Source organism: Anser brachyrhynchus (genome assembly GCF_964034855.1).
Source record: "Anser brachyrhynchus genome assembly, chromosome: 10".
NCBI lineage: Eukaryota > Metazoa > Chordata > Aves > Anseriformes > Anatidae > Anser > Anser brachyrhynchus.
The window spans coordinates 15769549-15796555 of record NC_137705.1 but is presented as its reverse complement, the minus strand read 5'-3'; the positions used below and the strand labels follow the sequence as shown (position 1 = coordinate 15796555).

Below are 27007 nucleotides of genomic sequence, written 5' to 3'. Positions count from 1 at the left end.
CATTAGATATATCAGGATACCCACAGGTGGTTCCTTTGTCATCCTATCACTGCAGTGGGAAGTTAGCAAAATAAATCAATAAAAACAATGTCTTGGTTGATGCCTGGGGAAAACAATCTGTGGTTGAATATATAGCTCAGCAAAAGACTGCCCCGTGAGCAGACAACACTGGGTAATATGGCTTCCACTCACTGGAGATCTCAAATAAGGATTCTGGTTTTTATTCAGCTTTTTTCCACCACTCAGGTTTCTATCTTATTTTGCATCATTTAAAAAAATCAACAAAAACAAAAACCAAACAAACAAAAGAGCAACAGCAACAACAAAAAAAACCCACAGTTTCTTATCCTTTTTCAGATATGCACTCGACTGAGGGTTGTTTTTCCACAAGGTCATGTTTTTGTTCTCTGATTTGCACACAACATTTGCAGCAAGAGCCTAATATAAAGCTGGTTTTCAGTTAGCACTATCTGATGCACTGTTTTCAAAGACTACATGCAAATAGAGTCAGTGCTGCCTTCTGCACTACCTCCATTTTATTTTCTATTGAGACTGAACGTGAAGAGCTGCAGTCTGTTTAGATGATCATGGTTGTTGTAACAGAAAACCAAAGCTATTTCCAAAAGTGGAATTTATTAGAATCAGTGTATTTTCTTCTGCTTACAATACAAAAAAGTCTGAGCATGTTGCATCCTTAGTTATTCTCCCAGGTCTGGGAAGACATGAGAAGCAGAGTGGGTATGGAGAAGACAAACTGTTGACTAGTAAATCCATTTAGAGTAAAGACTGCTGGAGCGAAGTGATATGTAATAGAAACAAGTGACAATTTACCCTATAGCTGCATTTCTCAAGTTATTTTTCCCTAAGAATATGGTGGAATTACCGGGCTGAGGCAGAGGCAGCCAGCTCCTGCAGAGAGCAGCCTCTCTCAAGCCACAGTTGAATCCGGTACCCTGAGAAACACACAGCTCCAGGACACTCAGGGGAAGTTGTTGCTACCCCAGCATGCATGAAGGTGCTGTGCAACGTGCCCTGCGTAGACATACATCTACACCGCATAGACACAGGTCTACGTTTTTATCTTTGTACTCTAGACTTAGTGCCAGAGGAATGATACTCAGAGCTTGAGCTGACCCAAGAAGGCACGAAGCAGTGTCTGTCACGACCTAACTATTTCAGTACCCTCGGAAGAAGGGTACTTTGTCCTACTCTCATCAAGTCAACGTTGATTTCATAATTGAAGCCATTGATAAATGAAAACTGATAAAACATAACTGAAGCCATTTCATAACTGAAGCCACTGAAGAACATCTACTGGAAAGCACAGCCTTGCTTTCCTGTTCAGGGAAGGAAGACTAGCACTCTGCGTGCTGAAGATTTACTTGATAAATTCATGTTTATCTTTAATGTAGCATACAAGTGCATATGCAAAAAGTGAAATACATAAACAATAAACAAAGGCTGTTTCCTGTGGGCTGCAATACCTACTCTATGGAATATTTTTCATCTTGTCAATCAAATATAGGAGCTATTCAATAGAGGTAGTTGCATAATAGCACAGGGCTTCCTGCTTTTCCAGGATTCTCAGGTTTAAATTCCCCTCAATGCAGAGCCAGGTTCCCCATCGTGTTCCTGCTACAGAAGTGAAGCTGTGTGTCTCACTGTCAGGGAAAGCATTTGTTAATTGTTTCAAAAAAACAAAACAAAATAAAACAAAACAAAACAGAGTGAATAAACATTTAGCTAAATAGCTAAAACATGCATAAGGTGCCCTACACAACTTTCAGTGCTATCAGCTGCAGCACAAGATGCTCGTACAGCAAGAACAGTCATGCCAGATGTTAGGCATGAACCCACTTGTTTCCACTGTACATCCACTGTGGTTGTGTTGTTTTAGCTCTGTGATGATTGCAGGGAGACCCTGCTGAGGCACTAAAAACCCCTCTATGCCCTAGCCTTACCAGAGACCACTCCTGGACCAGAGCCTTCATGCTTTGTTTGCATGCAACACAAACGGTTGGGAAGCCTTACGGTGGGACTAGGAGGCAAGACTTGGTCACCTTATTTATGAGAAAGAGCCAATGGAATCAGTATTGTAAAACAAGGAAAAGATACACACACACACATACACATTTAAAACATTCACAGTTTGCTGCAGCAAGAAAGAGCGTGCAGGGTTTATTACAAAATAGCTGATTTTACAAATTGCTGTTTTATGTCGCTTGTATTGATTTGATTTTATTTTGGTTCAAAAACCAGACAGCAGAGGGTGCCAAACCCCCAAGAGGGAGAGCACCCAGACCCACTGAGCTCTCATGCATCACCTCAATTCCCCCGTGTTGATAACTGTACTCCAGCACGAGTGGTCAGGCCACATCGAGACACTTCAGCGCTGCATGTTCCCATCTGCGCTGATAGCTGTACTGGAGTGTATTATCTCATTTGGTTGTGTCAGCACTTCCATTACAGTTTATAACCTCTTACTTTGTGGATCAATCTAGGCTATTGCAAGCCAAGTTATTTTCCCTCTGATGTGCAATTGGCACTCAATGTTATCTCAGGAATCTGAAGCCATGTTTTGTTATCAGGATGTTCCAGAGACGACTCACTAAATTAAAAGCAAGCTCTTGATCATAAAGAGCTGGGCATAAACCCTCCCCCACCTTTAGCATGTGGTACAAATATGACAGAGACACTGATGAACTAAATCTGTTTAACTTACATTGTTTGTATGTACAACACTGTTATGTATGTTGTTTGTACTTGGGACAAAGAAACATGAGATTAAAACATCAACAGCTCTGAAATCCCATTCTCATCCTACAGCAAATTATGAACTGAAGCAGTATTATATTGTCAGACATTTCTTCCTGTTCTAATAAAAAGATACACATTCTACATTTTCTGCAAACACTACTTATGGGAATGAAATGGAAATGGTTCCTCGAGTAGTAACTAGTTACAACAGCTTCTAAAAAAGCCCACAAATTATTCTGATTGTATTTAGGAGCCAAATCCTGAAGACTTTGCTGTATTCAGATTCTTGTTCTTTGAGTCAAAATTACTGCACTTGGTCCAAAGAGCATTTTTTTCTCTTCTGTTTCTTGACAATTCCTGTCCTGAAGATGAGCACACTCAGGTGGCCAATTTTACTGTTCACATACCTGATATACATAATCACTGGCCTATTATTTCTACACAGGAATGGGATCCATCATTCCTAATTGAAAATTTTGCAGATAGCAATCGATAATTTGTAAACAGTTACTCACTTTGAATGAGTTATATAGGCTCTGTTTACTTAATCTAGCTACTTGTCAGCTTTATCGGTCACTTATCAACAGAAGCAGAAAGCTGGCCACATATTACCCATTCATCATCCTTTTCTGTCTCTGGAACATACACAACATATATTGGTATATGCCACAGAACTGGCAAAATAGTTCATAATATAACGAAGTTGCCAGCAGAACTATGTATAATAGTTACTTTCTCAATGCCAAAAACATATAGGATGCTTCATAACAGTGGCAACATTTTAACGCAGTCTCAACCATAAGGTCTAAAGAATTATTGCAAATATGACAGTGTTAGCTCACACAGGAGGTGTTGTGATAGATGTCAGGTTGGACTGGGAATGCCCGAGACCCCTGTGCAGTAATCTGGGGAGAACATTTCCTGAACTGAGGAACATTCAGGGCAGGAGATGCTGCAGGAGAGGCCCTGCAGTCCCTCAGACTACAGAGAGGTACCATTTTAATATCTTCATGTAGTATCACATGATACCAAACTCAGTTTGTGCAGAAATAAATCATTCCTAAGGCACGTCGTCACAGAAATTATCTGTAATTGTTCACTGCACAGGTAGTGTGCGACCCTCGGTTTGCAGCCAGCAGTATTCAGGGTTGTACACCCCTGAAGGGAGGAAAAACCTGGTAATTTCATCTCTCTATTATAGTAATAAAATCCAAAAAACAATACGGTCTCACCTTTCCATGCCTCACTAAACCCGTCGGTGCTCCAAGCTGAAGGGAAATGTTTTGACTGAAGTGTGAAGTTTATCCCAGCCACAGGGCCTCGGCTGGGGTTTCTCCCAGCAGATCTCTGCCCCGGGTGCCCAGCTGCCTCTCAGGGCACTCTCCACAACCCTGTCTCTGCCGAGCTGGGGACAGCCGCCAGGGCCAGGTAAGCAGCCTTGAGGGAGGACCCAGCCTGAGCTGCCCTGCTCTGGACTGGACTGAAGAGAAGGTTCCAGAATGTGTGGGGCGCCACCCCAGCCACTCAACATGACTGCCCCAACATGGCAGCCTCACAGATTCTACCGCCTCAGATGGCACCCTGCACACCCATTTTTCCCGATACTTGTTTTACTGTGTGTACAGGCATCCCTTACCCCCTCCTCTGTGCCTCGTACTTAACCTTATATATTTATTTTTCCCTCACAAATGCTCTCCCATGTCCCAGCCCAGCTGGGCTTCATCCAGCTCAGAAAGTGAGCACGGGCACTTCAGTCACGGTTTCAAACAAAACAAAATTAATGCATGCCCTCACAAAACAGACATGTTGGAAAGGCAAGGTTAGACAAATCACCAACTCTGCCCTCGTCCAGCAATAAATAGTTCACTGTTAAAAAAAGGACACACACACCCTGCCTTACTCAAACGAAGGCGATTGGGCTCAGTACAAAAACTTGACTAAAAACACCAGGAGAGAAGTATGGATACCCTATAACTTTTTAACCAAAACTGATGGGAAGATGAAGACTTTGAATGGCTTTAAAAATACAGCCCTTTCTATTAGCTCTTTACAGAGAAAGTGGAAAGCTGATGTAAGGATTTGGGATATACTATGGCATGTAAAGATTTTTGATTGAAAAAAAAAACATGCTGAAATGCATAAAAGGTTATTGAGTTCCCACAAATCTTTCATTACCTACAAATTAAATATTTGCTCCCATTCCCCCCAGTCCCCCAAGATGTCTCTGTTACTACCTTCAACTCAGGGAGGATAGTTTTGTGGATTACTGTCGTGGTCAGCAAATTTCTTCTCAAGGGGAAACTTGTCCTATTTTTAAATTCAATAATTTAATTGAGAACTGGAAAAATAAAAACTTACAAATAAGAAAATTGTGTCTTCAAATTTAGGTAAATTGCTCAAAAATGAGCTAGTGGTAGAACAGAAGCTGACAATCTGTGTTTCACTCATAGCCCAACAGTGAATTGGGAAAGGGGGGAATTGCAAATCTTGCTTGGCTATTTGTCTCCTGTGAACACTATTTTGGGTAACCAGAACCTCCTAAAACTGATACCCTTCAGGACATCGTCAAAAGGAATTTGGAATGATGTTAAAAATCACTGTTAATGTCACTGATCCTTAGCTCAGCTCTCATCTCAGTCACCAGTAAATTCTGCAGCATAGATGAGCCCTTTGGAGAGCTTAATATGTTAAGAGAATCCATTACTTTTTGCTGATTTATTTTATAATGGCTCATTTACATGCACTAGGAAAGTGTATTTTTATACTAGTAGAAAGGCACAGATTGCCTCTTTACATTCATACAGGTTTTCAATTTTAGACAAGATCTTTAAAAAATTGACAGTATTATGAAGTTCCAAGAAGCTTTTCAAAGTCACTTAGGTTTCTAAAATCTATTACAGTTATTTTTTTTCTTCCTATTCCAAAGGTTGTATTGTTGGACTGGTGGCACTAATGAATCCTGTTGGATATGTTGAGCAATATGAAAAATAGGGCACTAATGTTTTAAAGTCTCTAAAACATTTCTCAAATTGACTGTAAAACATGGCATTTCTACAATACACGATTGTTTGGCAGGATATAAAAGCTTACTGGTTCTCATTTGGATGATTTGCATAACTTGTTCATGGCATCATTTGTAAATATTATGCCCATCCCAAGCTGCTGCTGATAAAAGAATAAAATTGCTTTTGCCAAAGCATATCACGCTAGAGATGAGAAAAAAACTTCCTGTGCAAAAAAGAGTAGAGCTATACAAAATGAGTTAAAATTATATACTGCACTAATCTCGGGAAACCAATTTTGATGTCTGCTAGAGAACATAAAAGTGAAAAAAAAAAATTGTTCACTTTCACTGCACAAAGTGGTTCTGCACATGTTGGGCAAACCAAGGAGCACTGGCTCTTCCCCAAGGGCTGTTTGCTGTGAGCATCCTGTGTGCCAGCACCCAGAAAGTTCCTTGGCGCATGCCGCCAAGACAGACTGGGCTGAGAAGGGTTTTTCTGGCTCCCCAGGCTCGCTGCTGATTAAGACGTAACCAGCAATTCTGTTTCACGCAGACAGATGACAATTCAGTTTGCTCACTGACCTGTGTTGACTCTTCGGTACTAACAAAACCAAAACACCACTACAAATCTATGTCACCCAAAAGACTGAATACAGAGGAAAAGCTCATTTACTCAGCAAGGCGGGGCAACCTCCATATAATCATTTTAGAGTGCGCTTTAATATTCATGACTGTCCTAGATGGTGGCAATTTTGAATCACGCTACAGAGTTCACCAGCCTGTGCTTGGTTAGGAGAAGTCCTTCGAGGGATGCTGGACTTCCTGGGAAACAAGGCCATGGTGAACATGATGCTGCCCATCCTTGGTGGCTCTGTCACAGTTCCCAAACAGACGGACTTAGATCTGGAAAGCACATCTGTTTGTTCCCTGTCAGAGTCAGAAATATGTCATTGTGTCTACCTTCATGAACTCCCTGATTAAAAAGCACAAATGAAGATTTTCATCTCTATAGCTAGAGTATTTGGAGGGAAGGAAGAAGAACGTAACTAGGACATAGAATGCAACTATGCCTGACTGCTTCTCAGAGTTTCAAACTCACTATATTAGCAACCATGCTAACGTCCTTGAGCTAATTTTTATGCAAGCAGTCGAACTGGCAGTTGTAAACTTTTAGGAAATATGCCAGGCACTGAGAGATGCTGATATCTCTAGATGTGAGGCTAACACTTTAACAAGGCACCATTTATACATTATCTGCGGCAGAGCTCTGAAGTTACTAGTGTGCCGCTGGGCAGGGAGGGTAATATACTGCTCAGCCCCACTAAACCTGACAGCTGGCTTAACTGAGGCGTTTGTCTCCTCCATGAGGAATATAACAGAGCAAATATCTCAGAAAAGATACCATGACTTCTTGAATAGGTGGAATTTAATGACTTGATTTGGATAGTGCTTTTCCTCCTCACCTTGCATTTTTCTGCTTCTTAAACTTAGCAGACTACAAATGAGTGGCATTTTTCAATTGAACCTTAAACTAGGAAAAAATTTACAAGTCAGCAGCCAAGGCAAAGGAATCCCCAGAGAAAGTGCTTGGCATTATTTCCTGTGGTGATTCTTTGTGTGCCAAGTTGAATCTGGGAGAAGAGGCAGAAAAGAAAATGAGAATTTGCTTTCATTAAAAAAGATGGGGAAAAAAAGAGTAGGTGACTAATTACATCTTTAAGGTATATGTATTCTGTTCATATTGTATATAGATGATAGTAATAACCTCATGTATAGGAATATTTTTAAAGTACAGAGTTAGCAATTTAGTAGACACAGCAAAATAAAAGTATTATAGATTGCATTTCTTATATCTCAGTTGTAACAAGATTAAAACAAGATTTCAAGCCATTAAAATCAGCGTATTGCCAAAGTAAGATTGGAACATAATGCTGGATATACATGTGTTATTCACTAGAAACCAAGATCATCTCAGTTAATGAATTTGTACTGATGAGCGGAGTTCAGAGCTACTGATTCTTGAAAGCAGACCCAACTAGCTGGGCTGCAGCATTGCCTTTGGCAATATATGGGCAGTAAAGCTTAGAAGTATGGAAAAATCTTGTTTTTAAAGAAGTATTCCTAATCAATAATCCTACATTTGAGCATAGAAGGTACAATTAACCTTTCAACTTGGTTCTTAGAGCTTGGTATGGATATTTTTAGACCATAGCACAAGATTTGGCTGTTCCTGCTGCAGTGACAAGCAAAGCTTTTCTTTAAAAGCTGTAGAAAATATGAGTTTTGTGCAGTGAAAGTATGAAATGATAAGGAAAGCTACAGATTTGTATTTTAGAGTTGCAAACACCATTGCTATATCTGTGCTATCCGCTGTAAAGTCTGTACTATAGCACAGCAGTAAAATGCTTTCCTTTGCACAAATTTTTGAGTTTTGGGAATACTTTGCCCCCAGACTCCTTTAGAAAAAAAAAATCACAAGTTCTTCCAAAATAGACTATGCAAAATAAGGTTATAAAAGGCTGGTGTCTCTCCAACAGCTACACCATTATTAGAACACAAGTTGCATGTGCAAAGAATCTGGATTCAAGTTCCTGGTCTGCTTTGCAGAAAGAGGAAATTGAACCTGAGACTTTCACCTTAAATACCAGAAGCCAGATACTCAGGAGATTGATCCTACTTTCCATGTTTAATAAGAATGGGATCCAAGAAATTATTTTTCTAAACCTCTATCTTCCCACAAACACTTTATTTCACAGAGTCCACATTCTTCATGAAAAAGCAGGGTATAAAGTCCCATCTGAATCTTTTTCTCTGTATTATCCAAATAGCTTTATTTCATGATCCCTACTTAATTAGTGCTAAACATGTATGCCAGCACTGGGTCCAGAAAACTCACCAAGCAGAATTTTAAAGAGTGAGTATGTAGCATTTGTCAAATCCAGAATCTAAACTAGCTGAGGGAATAAGAAAGCCAGAGAATCACATTTCTTTTAAGCAATTTCGAGTAAAACCAAGCCATAGAACCAATATTGTTATGGCATCATGACAATTATTCACGGGGCTTGGCTGGAAAGATGACAAGATAAATGAATAAAGCTGACTGAAGCTGTTGGTGACCTGGTCTGGCTGATAGCACATAGCATCTACCTAGCAAACAGCATGATGCAACAAAAATGGAGGGTCATCTATTCAAGAAAAAATAGAAAAAGCAGAAAAAAATTTGGAGCTGGAGATCACAGTGCTTACCAAGTGTGGCAGTGACACATGGCCGTGTCCTGGAAATTGAATACCTTACCATGCTCCCAGGGCCTCCCCAGCAAAACGTAGAAGAGGCAGCTCAGAAGAGATCCAACCCCAAAAACAAAGCACCTAACTTGCTTGACTGCTGGCCTCGTTAAGTGCCCGTGACAGGAAGAACAAGGCTGACCATGTGGGAGTCAGCAAGATGATCTTGGCTCCATCACAGAGCCCCAGTCCTCTCTCTGAAACAGATGTAAATAACCTTGAGCCCTTTGGGAGGAGCAGGTATGGACCTTTTATTTGACTGAAGCTTCCCTCTGCAGCGAGACTTAGGTAAGAAATCAGCAGCTGGAAATCAATAGATGGGACTAGCAGCAGGAGAAAGATAACCATAAACTGCACCTTCTGAAAGATAGTGTTGTGCATGTGTTAATCCCCTTCCAGTCTATAAATCCAGGAGCTGTTGCGATTATCATGCTGAGCAAGGAAAACCAAAAAACGTGATGGCGGAAGAGGCCCAAGAATGTATTAGACACTTCAGTGAGATTTTTATTTAAGGAGTCCCTCGGTTTAATTTCATTCTCTCTGAACATAGAACGGGATCTGGTCATTTAAACACAACTGCCCCGAGTGGGGCCCTAAATTAAAGGAGGAGAAGGCAGCAGCAGAGCTGATGCTTTCCCCTGTTAAAGCAGCTGCAGACATTGCATTTCTGCAGTGTGCTTTGGTGCTCACTAACCTTTGGGTTGACTGAGGGGCCAAATAAGCTGGGGAGCTGTGCTGTGGATGAAAGAAGAGGGATTAAACCTTTGTACACACCTTGAATCCCCTGCAGGCCCGTCGTAACAGAGCGACTCAAAGCCCTGCGCATAATGCTCTGTTGAAGAACAATACAAGATAAAAATTCTCAAAAAAAAATCCTTCTTTTCCTCAAAACAGCTCAAAACAACAACAAAAAGAAACTATAAGCATGTGAAAACTAGGCTGAAAGGTCTCGCTTCAGTAAAGCATTATTTGCTACCCTGACAGCGCTACCACTACAGGTCATATTTTTATTACATTTGATGTATCTGTTTTCAAAGGGCTGACCACAAAATAAACCTTGACATAGCCAAAACTGGATGGCACTAATGAAGTACCAAGACGACCACATGCTGTTCCTCTATGCTAGCAGCAAACGATTGGTAATTAAACAGCTGCCAGTGGGGGGTGCTTGATGTATTTTTACTAACATTTTGTGTATATTGCCTACATGCTCCAGAGTGACCAGCTAAGGTGGTTTACACGGCATTTGAAGCTGAACTTCCTGAGGTGAAAACGCAATAACCTGACAGAGCACAATATTACAAGTGCTTCAACCTGCTAGCTTCCTCATGGTGGGTGCACAATTAATTTTTGATCTGGAGAGGACTGACTGACATTTACAGGCTTTGCAGACACTGCTTTAGAACCAGGCTTTCTTTCTGTTTCTGTAAAGTACAATGCACAATTCAGCTAACACCAGAGAAATAAGGTCTATAGAAAACTTTGCAGCTGCTTAGTGGTCTGAAACCACTTTTTTCTTTGGTAGAAGAAAATGACTGTATCACGTATGAAAAGTTTTTGGGTTGGGGATTTTTTTCAAGTGAGAGTGTTGTGTAGTACAAAATGAGTTTTACAGATAAATACCATAACGTTTGATGCTGAAACCCAGAGATTAGCTGAACCCAGCCTGAGGGATGCACAGTTAAGGAGCAAACATTAAAAAAAAAACAAAAAACTTTTCTTTTGTTTTTTTTTATTACTGCTTAGTAGAAAGCATCAGATGGTCCAAGAGAACAAATTAGACCCACAGTTTTAAAGACTTTAAGCTGTTAAGCAGCGTGATTTCACGGGAAGATTGCAGAAGACACACTGTCTTTTGAAGGAAAATCGCAAATATTAACACAATAACAAGTAAGCAGAGATTTTGAAGATTTGCCAAGCATCTTCAACATGAAAAAGCAAATCATGTTGCATTTAAAATAACATTTGATGAGTAAGGACTTGTAATCCCTACAGGAACATGACTGGATCTCTAGGTAAAGGCGACATGTATAAGCAATCTCTGGAATGCTGTGCAAGGCCTCTGGGCTTTATGAGAAATGCTGAAGGGAGCATACAGCGTGTAGTCCTAGAAACAATGCTCTACACGCATACTGCTCTTTCAACAAGAAGAGAAAAAAACAAGGAACACGTTCAATTCAGGTTGTGTCAGTATTTCTCAAAGGACTGCCAAACTTTGTGTTTAACCTGAAACAGGACACAGTTGCCATTGGCATGACTGTGTTTACGGATCAAAGCAGTGGCTTTTGCCAGGTCCTCCTGCTGCTGCAGCATCACTGGATGGTGAACGGTGCCTGCTGGGGAGGAAGGGTTGCTCTCATGGAGCACAAGGAGCGGACAGCTCTTCAGGAATTTCTTTGTGTGTTGCAGACCATACATCAACACTGCACTGTGCAATTTAAAAATCTAATATTCAACTACCAAGCTGCCACATTTTCAAGAAATCCTTGGAGAAACGTAGGAATCCTATCAAAGCTGCAGTCTTATCACTCCTTGGAAATTTTCTGGCGTGCAGCAGAGCAGAGGGCATGTCTTATATTGAAAATAAGATCAGGCATTTCCTTTGTCTGACAGCCAACTGTGGCTAATGGGATTCTAAATTAATCAGAGTACAGAATGGGGCAGATGTAACAATGATAAATTATAACAGGGATCAACATGCAAGAGTAAGGCAGGCAGGAGTTGCCAGAGGAGAGTGGCAACTGCTGGAGAAACTACCAGCATGCAAAAATGATTTAACATACAGCAGCAGTTCAGTCCCCGCAGCATAACAAGTTGAAGCAAACCTGGATTTTAAAGATGCTCTAAATTTTCTTATGTGTTGTTCTCTGTCCAGCCCTACTCCAGCATTCACATCATTTTTCAAATGATGGAGGATGAGTTGTTTCAAACACCACCACCACAAGAGCACTTATTTTTTAAGCAAGCTAAGCTGCAAATACACAGAGGAGATAAAATACAGTTGAGGAGACTTAAGCTCATCCAAAACCTTCATTTTTTGCTTTCCAGCTGCATTTTGCCCACTGAACGTGAGTTATGACTGCATTCAAAGCTTGCCTTGTGGAAATCTCCTTTGCGTACCTCTGAGAGCAGCCCAAAGAGAAGCTCTGAGGCAGAGGTTTGACAAGAGCTGTTCTACACATTCCACCTCATAATCCCTCCCCTAGAACTACTACTTCAGGCAGACAAGCAGTGTGAGATGGATGACGATCCTTCCCTCATCAAGGGACCTCCTTGCCACAGAAGGCTGTAAATGCAAGCGTTCATAGGGATTCAAAACTTATTGGAGTGATAAAAGGAAGAAAACTCAGTCAAGGCTGTGCGAAACAGGCACCATCACCGGCTTAGGAAACATTTATGCTGCAGATCACTGAAGACTGCAAGAGTATTTTAAGTAGCACTACTGTACGCATGCCCTGTCTTTATGCTGTTTCCCTGACATTTGCTACAGGCCACTGGTGGAGACAGATATTGTGGTAGACGGGCCTTTTGCCTGACTCGATGCTTCATTATTTTCTATAGTGATGGTAAATGTCCCTGTCCAAAGAACTCAGTGCATTACAGTAAGCATCTGGATCTATTTTGTTTGCAGTGATTATCAGCTGACTCAGCTGCATAAATTAACCCAGCCAACCAGCAGAGATGGGCAGAGTGCTGTGTGGGCATCTGAGAGGTTCAGTGCTGCTGGGATGTTCAGGGACGTCTAGTCGTTAGACTTTAGCAAGGCATATTTAATATATGTAAATAGGCATTTTATAATGAGTAACGTTGCCAGTTTTTCCAGATTGCTAGCACTGTCCTCCATTAAACTTGGAGGACAAACTCACAAAACACATTATTAGGGCAGGGAGCAGTATTGCTAGCACATAAATCTGGTGATGCTCTTAATCTTGGGAAACAGAAAGCTGATACGCTCGCTTCTCAAAATTTATGTCAATATTGTTATTATAAAACCATTAGAAATATTCCACATTATTGTTCTGTTTCAACACATTTAGTCAGAATACACAAAATTAAGCAGAAACACAAAGAACAATATCATAAAGGCTATGAGAAAATGTTCTAGAAAACTGAAACTGAAATCATGTTACTTACAGGGTAAATGTAAGTGATGCAAGTTAGAATTAACATATCACTTAAAATAAAAATATAAAATAAATGTATTAATTATTGCAAAGATACTTGCACTTAGATCCACCATAAGAATAAGAGAACATTAAAACTCCCACATCTCTAGCATGGATTTATTTTGATCTGGCAACAAAATCTTCAACTATCTTAAACACATGCTGTGTGACTTCTCAGGGCAGAGTTAAATTGGTTTAGATGCTAGAATGCTATATGGCATCCTTCATGGTCACTCCCCTCCAATTTCAAGTCGGTAAAAGATGAAAATGTAGAAGAAACTTTTCTACAGCAGTGTAGGTATTTGAATGGATGCAGCAGTTTCAGTTAGCAGTGTGTGAAGAAGGCAGTTCTGGAGAATTAATGTTACAAGCATTAGCCAAAACAGATTTTGGATCTTCTTCTAACACTCTATTCATCTTGCTTCATCTATTTCATGTTTTATTCATGATTTTTTGAGTTCATTTACAAAATTACAATGCTTAACTAAAGTGGTGCACTGCTAACAGACCTTTTAAAAATCCTCACTAACTCTTTTTCATGGTGGTATGGTGCAAAATGCTACTTAAAAATGGCTTTTTTATGAACCTTAGAAAAGCTATTTAATAACTGCAATAACACACACACACACGTAATAACACACACTGTTGATTTGATTATCACCAAATAAACACACTTTTTGGTTGGCTGAATGTACCAGGCATAATGCACGCACTGTAAGCAGCATGGTGATTTCAGGGCATGGTGTCTGTGTTTTCTGACCACGTTCCATCAGTACCATAGGCCGTAACAGGAGCAGATAACTTCTGGAATTACCATCCCATGCAATTTTCTATAACTAGCTACACCAGGACAATTTTAAAAGAACAGCAGAACTGCCTGCTTCAGTAAATCTTCTGCTTCAGATGAATGATGGTCAACAGATTACCTAAAATTTAAGCCGGGCTCAATCAGGGACAGCGTTTCTGGTCTGAGGATCTCCCATCACTTTCAGATTAATGTTCTGTGCTGTCCTAGCTGCATCCTACCCCACCACTTCTGTAGGCACAGCATCTATAAAGGTTTTGCGATATTTCACTCTCAGAGCCTCCTGTGAGCTCTCTCCTTGGTCTGTCAAATGAACATCTTGTATTGCCACTACTCAGGTGCAGAACACCACTTTCTGCAAACATCCTGATCCCTGGCTGCAGCTTTTGAGTGGGAAGGTAGGAGTAAGGCATTGCACCTCCAGAAAAGCAGATGATATGCAGATGAATGGGCCAGGCAAAGTATTGTGTGATGGCAGAGCAGGAGGACCACCAAAGTAGTCCACAGTGCAGAACTGCCACTTAAATGTATCTGGACCGGCAGTTAAATCATCACTGTTACACAAGAGGAACCCAGAATCTCCCCCTGCCCCCCCAGATGGTTGGGGAAGGACAAGCAAGATCACAATACAAGTCACTTCAGGGAAGGCACCTCAAACAACGAATTAAAACGTCTGCTGAGGACAAAGGATGGAGGTCCGAAGGATGGCCTAATCTCATGACTGAGGAGGCCACCTCAGCTCCAAAAGCAGCTGTCTTCTTAATCACATTGAACAAGACGTGTCAGTAGACAGGCTGCACCCAAGGAAGGAGTTTGTCAGACTCCTCAAAGCAGACAGCTGTCAGCACAAAGAGTGATGGGCTTTGCCTTTCTGACTACCACTGAGGAAATTTTGGTATTCTCACAGTTAGTACCAGCTCAGTGCTCAGGAACAATCCAGACATTGGGATTTAATAGGAAAGCAGTGGGACATCCACAAAGTGCCTGTACCAACCATGAGCCATTCTGGTCCCCATCCCTTTCAGAAAGCATTTACTCGAGCTGCAAAGGACATGAAGATGGGCAATAATCAAAGTTATAAAATGGCTTCTGGTTGATGAATGACTACATGGACTAGGATTGCTAATGCTGAGAAAGAGATGACTGAGGGGGATGATTTAGTAGAGGGCTGCACAACTGTATGTGTCAGGGAAAAGGTAAATGAACAATAATTGCTGCTAATACCAGTCATCAGGGGCATCAGATAAAATCAGCAGCTTCGACTCAAACAAGAGGAAGGTTTTCTTCAACCAGTGCATAGTTAAGCTGTGGAGCCTATTTCTGGGCTGTTGCAGAGGTTAAATTTGATATGAATTCAAAAACAACTAGGAAAATTAATAGAAAAAAATCACTAAGCAAATAAACACACAGATACCATCTTTGGCTCAGGAAAGCAGAGCTGTAGGTACTTGGACACAACAGGAATATTTCTGATGCTTCTGCATTGCTGTAATCTTCCCGGTGGACCCTTATGTCAGTCTCCAGTCCTAACAGGTACTAGCCCGGATGGGCTTTGTTTTACCCATTCAGACCGGCTTTATGTTCTACCTGCAGTCTTTCTGCATAAAGCTCCATGATCACATGCTAAAATATGCCTTCACTCACTTGCTTGACACCCAGGGAGCGGCAGAATAACAAACCACAAGGGACAAAACATCCCCCCAGGCACTTCGGCTGTACATCAAGATACAGATCATCTTCCCTGACAACTGAGTAGCACAAGGGGGCAAGCTGGTCTGAGTGCTGATCTCCCCCACAAGCAGCCCAGCAGTGGCAAAGACTTGCTGCACCTGGTGGAGACCAACGCTGCAGCCCCTGACAGAGGGAAGCATGTCTGAGCCCAGGAGAGGAGAATGAGGTTCAGGAGGCTGCAGCGTATGGGCTGGTGTTCTGAATCTCTCCTACCAATTTGTATAGCAAACCTGCAATTTCTGTGGTAGCCATGGAAACTAAGGTACTGGAGTACAATGAAACACATGTATGAATGCTGTTGCCACCACTGAGCGTACATCACTCAGCATTTCTCGACAGTGAGGGCAAAGACAAAGGTATCTTTGTAATTAGTTTGGTTGTGGCCCCTGGAGTCTAGACTGGGCTGAATAGATAGATGTCTGCAGCAGCTCTTCTTCCCTGATCAGGTGCAGGTTGGGGTGCAAGGCTGATGTCGAGGAAGGCAACCATGTCCACTCCAGAAGAAAAAGAGAAAGAATGGATGGTGTGGTGGTTTTACTCTGGTGGGCAGCCTAGTTCCACCATGGCTGCTCTCTCACTCCCCCTCCTCAATGGGAAAGGGGGAGAAAATATGACACAAAGGGCTCAAGGGTTGAGATAAGGACGGGGAGATGGCTCAGCAATTATTGGGACGGGCAAAACAGACTCAGAGTAGGGAGATAGTAAGATTTATTTTCTATTACTAACAAGCTAGAGAAGTGAGAAACAAAGGAAACAAACCAAAAACGCCTTCCCCCCATCCACCCTCTTCCATCTCCTCCCCCTGAGAGGTGCAGAGGAACAGAGGAATGGGGGTTTTGGTCAGTCTATAGCACTTTGTCTCTGCTGCTTCTGTCACTCTCTTCCCCTGCTCCCCATGGGGTCCCTCCCACAGGATGCCGTCCTTCCCGAACTAATCCTGCGTGGGCTTCCCACAGGCAGCAGCTCTTCAAGAACTGCTCCAGATATGGGTCCATACCACGGGGTCCATCCCTCACGAACAAACAGCTCCAACCTGGGTCCCCCACGGGCAGCAACTCCTGCCAGGTCACCTGCTCCTGCGTGGGCTCCTCTCCGCGGGCTGCGGCTCCGGCCCGTGGCCAGCTCCTGCGGGGGTCCTCCACAGGCCGCTGCCTCTGTCAGTGCAGGTCTACCTGCTCCACTGTGGTCTCCTCCACGGGCTGCAGCATGGAACCCTGCTCCACCGTGGTACTCCGTGGGCTGCAGGGGGACAACCTGCTTCACCATGGTCCTCACCACAGGCCGCAGGGGACTTCTGCTGTGGCGCCTGGAGCACCCTCCTTCTTCACCAACCTTGGCGTCTGCAAGGCTGTTTCTCACTCCTCTCTCTCTCCCAGCTGCTGTCTCCAACATTTTTTTTCTCCTGTCTTAAATATGCTCTCACAGAGGTGCAAACAACATTGCTTTTTGGCCCAGCTCTGGCCAGCGGCAGGGCCCTTACCTAACATGGGGCAGCTTCTGGATTCTCCTCGCAGAAGCCACCCCTATGGTCCCTGCTACCAAAACCTTGCCATGTAAACCCACTGCAGATGGGAAGAAATATTCCCAGGTGAGATGTACAAAAAGGATAAAATCTATCTCCTTTTGTCTCTCTTCACATTGCTAGTAATCTTGATGTCCATAAAGATTTGCTTTCTGATGGTTTTTCAGCCAGTGAGCCACAGAAGTCAACAATCATCTCACCTGGAGCAACAGGCAAAAAAAATGCTCCCAGCAGTCAATTTTCTTGTGAAGGAAATAGCTGGAGGCTGATGAAGGACTTTAGTTCAGTGTACAGCATAAACCTGTGCAGAACTGCAAACCAGGAGACTCTGCCTTTAAAATATTCAAAAAAGACGTGTTATTTCCCTCAGACGAGTTCTCCACAGATCACTAGCTTTTGTTTAGCCACTGCTACGCAGGCTGGTGTCAAGCTATCTGCCCAGATACATTGAGAGGACTGTGCTGTGTAAGATTTTAAGCTAGCATAAATCAGGTCAGGCTCTGGCACAAGGATGTCCTCCCTTAGGATGTGAGGCAGACCTGAAAATGGAGATGTAAGCCTCTCAGGATGGTTTACACCTGTAAAAACAGGAAAATAATTTCAATGTAGAACAAAAACTGCTAACGTTTCAAACAGGTTGTATTAAAGTAGAAAAGCCCCCAAACTGCATTGCTTAAATACTGAAAGAGACCGCATGCAGTTAAGTGACAAAGGGGCTTTGAAACAGGGCAAAGCTCTAAGGTTTCCTTATAATCTGCAGCTGTCACTTGTCACCTGTAGAAAGGCTGACATAAAAAGTTGTCTAACAGCGAGATGATGCCGAAGATGATGCTGAGAATGGGCTGTTTGGGCAGGGAGGTGAGGGGGCACCAGCAGCGGGCCAGCTCGAGGGGCGGACCGGCCAAGAGCAGACAGCTGTGCTCAGCTCCCAGCCCATGGACTAGTGGCACCTTCTATGAAATGAAACGATACGGATTTCAAGTGTCAAGAGGTTCTTATCCTCTATCAGGCAGACGTTAGAGTTGAATGCTGTGGCAGGAGTGCCGGGTCCTTGGCTGGGGAACCTGTGCATCATAACTCTCTCTCCTAATTAGGGACCTCTGAGTTCACGTTTTTAATGGCCAAAAGCCCACTTAGCCTACCAAACTACTTCAATCCTAAAGATCAAAACTCAGCAGTAAGCAGTTTGTTTCTGCAGGCCTATGTGCTTACTTTCCATTCTTTTGAAAGGAAAGATCACTGCCACCAATGTCCTCCTGTAAAATCTAACCCTTGCAGTCTGGATGTGACAGTTTTTCAAGCAGTAAGTGTCACTGGACCCAGCAGCTGTTCTCTGGTCAATATATACCTGTGTAGTGTCTATACCTATACCCAGGCGTGAAGTGAAGACCTGTCAGAACTGGTTCTGTTTCATGCTTTTTTTGTACTTTGGTCTCACTAGCTAGTTCACAGTTGCCTTTTGGGATATCATTCTCTCCAGGTGCTTGATATCTGCAGCTTAAAATTAACGACATTATCTAATTTAGAGTGCCAAATTTGCAAACATGACAGCTCTATCACTGGACCGCTTCTCCAACCCAGCTGGCTTAGTAAACATAGCCAGAGGTACCTGGCCTGTTGGCTGGTGAAGGGCCGCTGACTGATGTGCCATTAATTCAACGGGCTTGGAAGGTGGTAAATCTGGGCACCGAGAGAAGGCTAGATTACATGCACGACAATGAAGTATTTCACGTGGGATCTGTACGTCATGACCGACTCCTCCAAAAGACTTTATTTACTCCAGTGGTAATTTTCATACACAATATGCAGATTTTAGAATGAAATCAAGGTATAAGTTTAAAAACAGGACTGAAATGTCACTTACCTTCTAAATTCTGTTCACTTCACTTTTGCCTTTCTTCCTATTGACACTCATTTAGCTATTTTTCTACATTCTTGAATGCAATACTCACAATATCTGGGGGGTTGTAGATTGTCTTATTTGTCCAGAAGTACTTCCCCCCCCTCCCTGAATCCTGATTCCTGCCTGTCATTTCCAGAGACTCGTAACATTAAACAACCACAGAGAAGAGCAAGGCTTTGCAACAGGTTACAGAAAATGACACTGAAATTGGATGAGCCAAACTCCCAGCTCTGCCAAAGGGACAAGGCTCTAAAGGAAAAACTACAGCAAATATTCACTGGCAGTTGAGCAAGAAAAATTGGCATTTAGTTCACTGGTCTAAGCAGAAAAAGAGAGGCAAGAATCACAGGTTAATTCTGCTCTGTACTTGAAAGTCACAGAGGCAAAAGAGATCACGGATCCCTTGTTAATCTTCTCCTTTACAGAAAAAACAACACGTGGCTGTAGCAAGAGGTATGGGCTTATTGATATCCAGGTCAGACATTTTAAAAACTACTTGGAAGAGTAATGGTGGGAGGGAATTACATGAAAGCAGGTTCCTAATTGCTGCTCTTTTTCCAGTTGAACATCATGTACTGTTAGTGAGTAAATTAAGTTAAGATTTTAGCAAACGCACAGCCCCATTGCAAATGTTCTGTAATTTCTAAAGTGGAATAAATAATTTCCAGTGAATTACCCCATTGCACTCTGCATATGAATCACAGAGAGATCACTATGTCCTCAAATTATTACTGGTCAATTAAACTTCACAAGTTTGACTTTACAAGCTGTGAATATCTGAAATCTGAGCTGCTGCTCAGGGCTGACATTGATTCTCTTCTCTCACTGGTTGAGTGCACAAGCTTGTCTGTGAACATTTATGGTTAACAAGTGAAAATTCATCATCTACAAACACACAGGTGTAACTGAAATTTGTTTCCTTCATAAATTTTAGGTGGTATAATTCAATTACTTAACTTAGGTCTTAATTTGATGTTATCTTTGTATTATACAAGCAGTTATAGTCAAGTGCTGCCAATGTTAAGGTACTCCGGGTGCTATGGAAGCAGCCTGTATCTTGCAAATAAATGTTCTAGAGCTGCATAAACATTTTGCAAATGGAAATATGTTTATACCCAAAAGAAGTTGCTGGACTTTGGGGTAGTCACATTTCTTCATAGATTTTTATGGCTATTGAATAGTCACAGAACACTTTGTTATCTCTCAGGAGGCTAACAAATTACAAGATGCAATGCAAACTCTTCACAAAAGTTTGTTATTTTTGCAGTGAGTACTTCAGTAGTACAGCTACGAAGGTGAGAATCAGACTAATGAAAATGGGAAAACCTCACACTTGCTGTTAGCAGTACTCAGCTGCAGCATTAGGAGATCTCCCAGGCAGGCAGCCTGCGGGTTGGACCAGCAGCATCTCCAAGCAGCAGGGAGCTGGTAGGAGTTCAGGTGAGCAGCTCAGCAGCGATTAATTGCTGGCAGGGACTAAGACACAGCTCTTGTTACCCCTCTCAGACATGCTAAAGTGGCTGAAGACACAAGGCCTGCAGTGTCCCCTCCAGGGACACTACTTCAGGGTACAGACACAAGAGAGAAACTGTGTTTAAATTATGGGAGATCCCTGTACCACTTGACTCCAACTCCCAACCGATCCATCTCAGCTGGCTGACATGGTAAAGGCAGTGCTTAACTTGAGCTCTAGTAAGCCTTGGCTAACCTTTTCTTCAACCTTAACCTCTTAATTTTGAAACCTTTTCTCTAAACAGAAAACTTCAGTCTTTGTAAACCTCACCTCATTTATTCAGAATTGAGTTTTTGAGTTACTGAAAGCAGCTGTTTCTATCTTCCTTGTCTTTCTAGTGACCTCAGAGGTTTGCCACACAGAAATGCTGCTTAATTCTGATTGTTTATAAGCCTAGAAACTGGGTTATGAGCAGGACAAACACTGAGCTACAGACAAAGAAAAGGAGATGGCAGGGAGCAAAGTGCTCATGTTGTCATTCTTTCCTTAGATTCCTTCACTGAAGATGCAGAAGATGCAAACAGGTACAAAGATATATTAGGAAAAAGAAAAAAAAAAAAAAGAGACCTCTTTAAGCAACAGGTTTTTTTGCCTGTTCAAGTGGCAGTTCAGCCATCATGCACTTGGTTTTGACTGATGAAAGCACTGGTCCAAGAGGATAGTCTATGGAACAGTGGAATTTAAGAGCAGTGAGACATGATTTACCAAGAAGACAAAGCAAGAAGGAATCCCAGTAATGCACATGACGTATATGATATGGCTGCACTAACTGAACTCTACAGTTAGCTGGCTTAAACCATGATAACCAAAATAGCTAATGCACTAGTAAACTCTTCCTATCCCACAGTGCAAAACACAGAGGCTAGTGTAAAGAGTTGTGAAAGAAATAAACAAACAGAAATCCATGACACTATTTCTCTAATCCACATGAGCTCAGAACCAATAACCTCAGATATGAGCTGCAAACATCACAGCAACTTGATTTGCACTGCAATGAGACCACACATAGCCCTAGCACAGCAAGTTCTTTCTGCTTTACTTAGAAATGCATTTGATTTTACTTTCCTTCTCTTCTCCAGAGATTCTTTAAGTTTAATAAAGGCAACAGACTTGAAAGCACAACAAAAAGATGCAGCCCCTCGTTATGCATCATGCAGGAGCTAACCCAGACATGCTGCAACATAACCTCTTAGGTGGGACCACCTCAGTAATCTCAGCAACACCCCTGCCAGGAGAATACAACAGAAGAGCTGGGAAGTACCTCCTGGGAGCAAACCTGGAGCCACCCCACTGCAAGCTGAGTCCTTGCTGCTTTTCTTAAGCTTAGGAAAACCTCAGGTTCTGCCAGACTCTGAGCTCTGCCTTTAAAACACTTTTAAGGAGTTAATGTACAGCAGAAGTCTTACAGTCTTCTTGCAGTCTCTCGGAAGAAAACCTGTCTCTACAGAGAGGTAATGAGGAAAAAATAAAATCCTCTTTTACTTTATTTCTCATTTTCAACTTATATTTTATTTCCTCTCAATGTTCATGTTCTTTAGCCTGCCAAAAAAATCTTTTGGCCGCATCTTTCAGTCAGATGTATATCACAGCATCCCTATCATGTTTTTCTGGCCTCATGTAGGTAGTGCATGTGTCCGAGCCCAAGCCGGTCCCCACACAAGGGGAATCTGGATTTAACTCTGACATGTTGCTCTCCTCCTGCTTCCCAGCATGGAGCTGATGTTGGCTTCTTGCAGCACCCTCCCCCCCCCCTTCAACTCACATTTGTTTTGATTAAATTCCCCTGATAACCAAAACTCTTCTGCCCTTTGAAAGTTATTGCCTCCCAATAACCTAATAAAAGAAACATCTGGAAACCTTTAAAGGTTTAGATATGTCCTATTTGATTTACTCTATAAAGGGAAGAGGAGCAAGACTGAAAGAGTACAGGAGATTGAAAACAAATATATGGTTCAAAGCTGAGAACTTCAAAACCCTGCTATTAATGCCGTGAAGGAGCAGTATAATCCTGGGGTCAGGCTCTGTGATAAATGAGATTAATGCAAATTTTGTATTCCGTTACCATCTACCTTCTCTTTTTTTTTCCAAAATACATAGGACATCACTGCATTACAAGCAAACATGAAGCAGTTTCTATACCATGCAAAATCAAACACGTGCATATCTAATACTACATCTGAATTGCTGAATCCTGGCCTCTGGAGTGGTTAAATAAAACAAGTTTGTGGGACTGGCTGCTGTCTTACAAATGAACACCGACTCAGAAGAGCTCCCTACACTTGACCTGGAGAGTAAGGATGTGCAACTGCTGACAGCAAACAGAGGATATTTCTGTAGAAAAACATGTTCTAATCTACTTCTCCAGCAGTGCCAGGAAACATTAGAGGGTACAGTCCCACATTTGTGCACACACACATCCATGCTCTAAATACAGGTTGAATTTCAAATAAAAGGTTCTAGCCTTAGTGAAATCTTCTGTACTAACCTCTGCCCTTGCCTCCTGATTTATTGTAATTATATTTCTAATAGTTCTCAGTGAGGGAAACTTTAGCAACAGTTTTGGCTTTTGTTTTTTTATCCATTCTCCCCAAATCCACTTGTTTTTCAGATTCACTCAGGCCTTCTGTCACTGTCCAAAAAATCTTCTGCCCATCCTACAGCTTCCCATGAGTGGGGTCTTTGTGGCAATTTCTCTTGTCCATCCTCGTATTAGGTTAGGAGGCTCAACTTTTAAACATTTTCCCTTTGGTTGGGAACTGCCAGGTTAACCTGCTGACTGCTTCATTCTTACTCATTCATCTTCTAGTTTCCCACTTGAATGAGAAGCTTTTGCACATACCAATGCAAGGTATAAAAATAGGAAAAGTAGTTAAACTTGAATTGTAAAAAATATTACAGTACATTGCCAGCACTGGAGCTACTATTCAAAGATAGCTAGGTTTGGAAAGCTGTGTGGCAAGATGCCAGCAGCGTGCTCCAGCTTCACAGGAGAAAAGGAGAATGCTTTACTCAGAGATTCCCAGTTAACTTCACAGCTTGAAGGACTCTTTTCCCGCTTGAATTCAAGTACAGCTGCAACCTTCTAATCTATATTGTAGCAGGTTGTGGTACTTGCAGCCATCAGGAATAAAACATTTCTGAGCTTTTTTTCCTAATTCATAAGCAAACAAATTTTTGCAAATGTGCAAAACAAACAAGCTGATAATGTATATTTTCTGAACACCAACAACAGAGCTTTGGAAAAAAAATCATCCAGTAATGAGGTTCACAAGAATAGTGTCTTTGCTGTATTAATACCTGAACTATTCTGAAGCTTGGTAGAGACTCAGTTAAAACAAAGCATGACGTGGTATGAGCTAAGTAGGACTAATATATCTCCAAAATTGAAACCATATCAGATTTTTATACAAAAAGTAATTAACTTCTGGCACTTTCATTTCAGAATGCTGAGTTTGAAATCCCAGTGGGTTCGATTTTGAAGTGCAGAGCAACTGCCCCCGCAGCAAAATCACTTCAATATGTCACAGGTTGGGAACCTAAAGCCAACAGATGTTTTGGAGAAGCTAATCAATAAAGCTATACCAACAGTTAGATCAAGAAGAAATTATTCCAGCTGAGAGATTGACTTACATCTTTTTTCCTATGAACAGTCAGCAATTTTATCTACGTGCAATACGAAGAGACAGATTTCCTGCAAATAAAGGAAAAGTGGTTAGATTTTGTTACATTGGGATAAATCTAAGAGGATCTACTATCAAATTCACCAAAAAAAAATCTGACCAGGAATTAATGAAAGAGGAGATGTGGCAGATGGTTGTGCTCACGGAGCAACATGGTCCTATCTACATTTTCTTCCACTGAAAGGAAGCATTCAACAATAAAAAAGGAGGCTCCTGGAAATGAATTTGGAAACTTCTCAGAATAATCTACTTAACACAAGGAATACAGAAGAATTATTTCCAAATGGGGATTTGACATTTACACTAGCAGGAATAATATCTCTGGTAAGACTAGGGAGTTCAAACATACAAGAGCTGTTAATATTTCCATTTCAGTACCTAAACTTGTCATCAACTGGGGGTAAAGAAAGCTCCATGGCATTGCATCACACTTAATTAAAAAAATTACGGGAGGTCTAAAAGGGAAAAGAGTAGTGGGGAAGGGGCAAGGGATGGGTTATTCTTTTTTTTTTCTTTTTTTTTTTTCCCTGAATTCATCCATCACTGGTTACAATTATAAACAAAAAATCAAATTAGTTGCACCAGTGGTCTGTTCAAACCTGACAATTTCTGTATTTCTAGTTTAGATAGGAGGAGAATCAATGAAAGTTTTACAAAGGTAAGTTAAAGACAAAGCTTACAATGCAGAGTGCTCAATCTGTCTGCCAAGGCAAGGTTCAGCCTTACAGGAGTCATTAAGGTTAATGCAATCTATACTGATGTGACAGTAAGATGCTCTATTTTCATTACACCAGAAAGCAGCTCTGATTCACTGTGGTTAGGGCTAATTGACAGTTTCCAAATCACACAGTGGTAATTGTTTACAGTTGTAGAAAGAGAGTATATCGTTTTCACTGCTGGTATACTTGATACATTTATCCACTTAACCCCTCTCACTTAATTCCCTTTGATATGTGGAAATAAGAAATAATTGAATCCTAGTATCTTTTGACATTTACCTTTCAGTTAAGAAACTGCTTTGCCTTGTAACCAGGAATTCAGGTCAGGGAAAGCTTGAACACGACTGCCTCTTCCTTCTGAGAATGACCACCTGTGCCCAGGGAGGTTGTGGAGTCTCCTCTGGAGATATTCAAGGCCCATCTGGACACCTACCTGTGCAACCTGCTCTAGGGAACCTGCTTTGGCAGGGGGGTTGGACCCAATAATCTCTTGAGGTCCCTTCCAACCCCTACAATTCTGTGATTCTATACCAGCTCATCCAGCTCCTTGATTCAGTTTGGACAAATCAAAAGTATAGACACTGACTCCAGAAAGTTAGAAGACACATTAAGAATGGCACAAGTTCCCAAGAACAAAGTGTGTGCTCAGTCTGACTCATCTGTCCTACCTCCTCATCCTGTTCTTAAGTTACTTGCTTGTAGCAGCCTCTATTGTATGTGCTCTCAACATCCGTTGCTGTCCTGGGAAGAAGTCTGGTACTCTGTTGTCATTGCTGAGCATCAGAAGGTCCCACACATAAGGAGAAAGACCTACTTCAGGACAGCTCTTCTTGTGAGGACAGACTGATGCAGGACTTGGAAGAGGCAGTGGGTAAGTTGGGGAAAGAACCAGAGCAGAGGGAAGCCCTGGATGCTGCATGGTTGAGGTGTGGCAAGAGAAGCCCCTGTGAATGAGCTCAGCTTCCATGCAGGGTACGGACCACAGGTGTCCAGCAGCTTCAGGGGCTTTATCCAGTCATTCCTTGTATTTGCAATTTAGTAGCTCCAGAAAGGTACTGGTGCAATACAGCTAGAGTAGGTCTCTGTAATCTTCAAAAGCAGCAGTTTAGAAGCCACTCTCCTCAAAACAACCCTCCGCCAGGCTCATGCAGGACATTGTATAACATGGTCCCAGTTTGTGCAGCTTTCCATGCAGAATGGAGAATGCTTTCGAAGGACTGTGCCATTTGGAAGCTTTCACAGACAAGCACATACTGAGGGACCAACAGAGCTGGTTATTTAAATGCCCTCCTCCATGGAGGTTTTCTAATTTGATTTGGAGATCCTGCTGACAGCACTTCCCTGTAAGAGATTTGCCTCAGAAGAGCGATCCATTCCAGGGGCTTCCACAGATACAGACAGCCAATGCTTGATGAAGCCCATTTTCTGCACAGCAAGAGGGGGCATGCTTTCACCTCCTGGACAAATGATCAAATGGTTAAAAATAAAAGAATGAAGTAAAGTATCCATTTATGCATTAATAGCCAACAACTACTAGGTAACAAGGAAATAAGATGGAGACAGTTTAATAAGGCAGGGCTAGATGTGAACATTGCTAATGCAGAAAGGTACTTTTAAAAAAAGACTTAGAGATAGCAGTTGTCATCAGTAGAGTCAAATATATTTAACTAGTATAGAATCTAATCCTCATATGAAATATAATGAATTCTGCACGAAGTAAATGAAAAGCAAACGTCTTACAGGCTCCCTGAGTGAGCCTGGACATTTCATGGTTTGTAAAACTGACTGTCTTGGTATTTGATGCGATGGCGGTCACAGGTTCTGACGCACTTTTTGACAGTGAGCAGTGCTGTGATGCGTCAGGACAGAAAAGCTTGTAGTCAACTGGATCTCTTCATTTGTTTCACACATTTTATAAACTT

At 41.9% G+C, this 27007-nt stretch overlaps 1 long non-coding RNA gene across 1 annotated transcript in view; it reads right to left on the bottom strand.

Annotated features, from left to right (window-relative positions):
• Positions 1 to 5496: 5496 nt before the first annotated feature.
• LOC308200533 overlaps positions 5497 to 27007 on the bottom strand; it is a 29871-nt gene continuing 8360 nt past the window's right edge. Inside the window, exons 2-4 of the long non-coding RNA XR_013955675.1 lie at positions 25754 to 26542; positions 24317 to 24377; positions 5497 to 17848 (exon numbers count right to left, since the gene is read on the bottom strand). This is a non-coding gene — a long non-coding RNA (uncharacterized lncRNA). The remainder of the gene's footprint in view (positions 17849 to 24316; positions 24378 to 25753; positions 26543 to 27007) is intronic.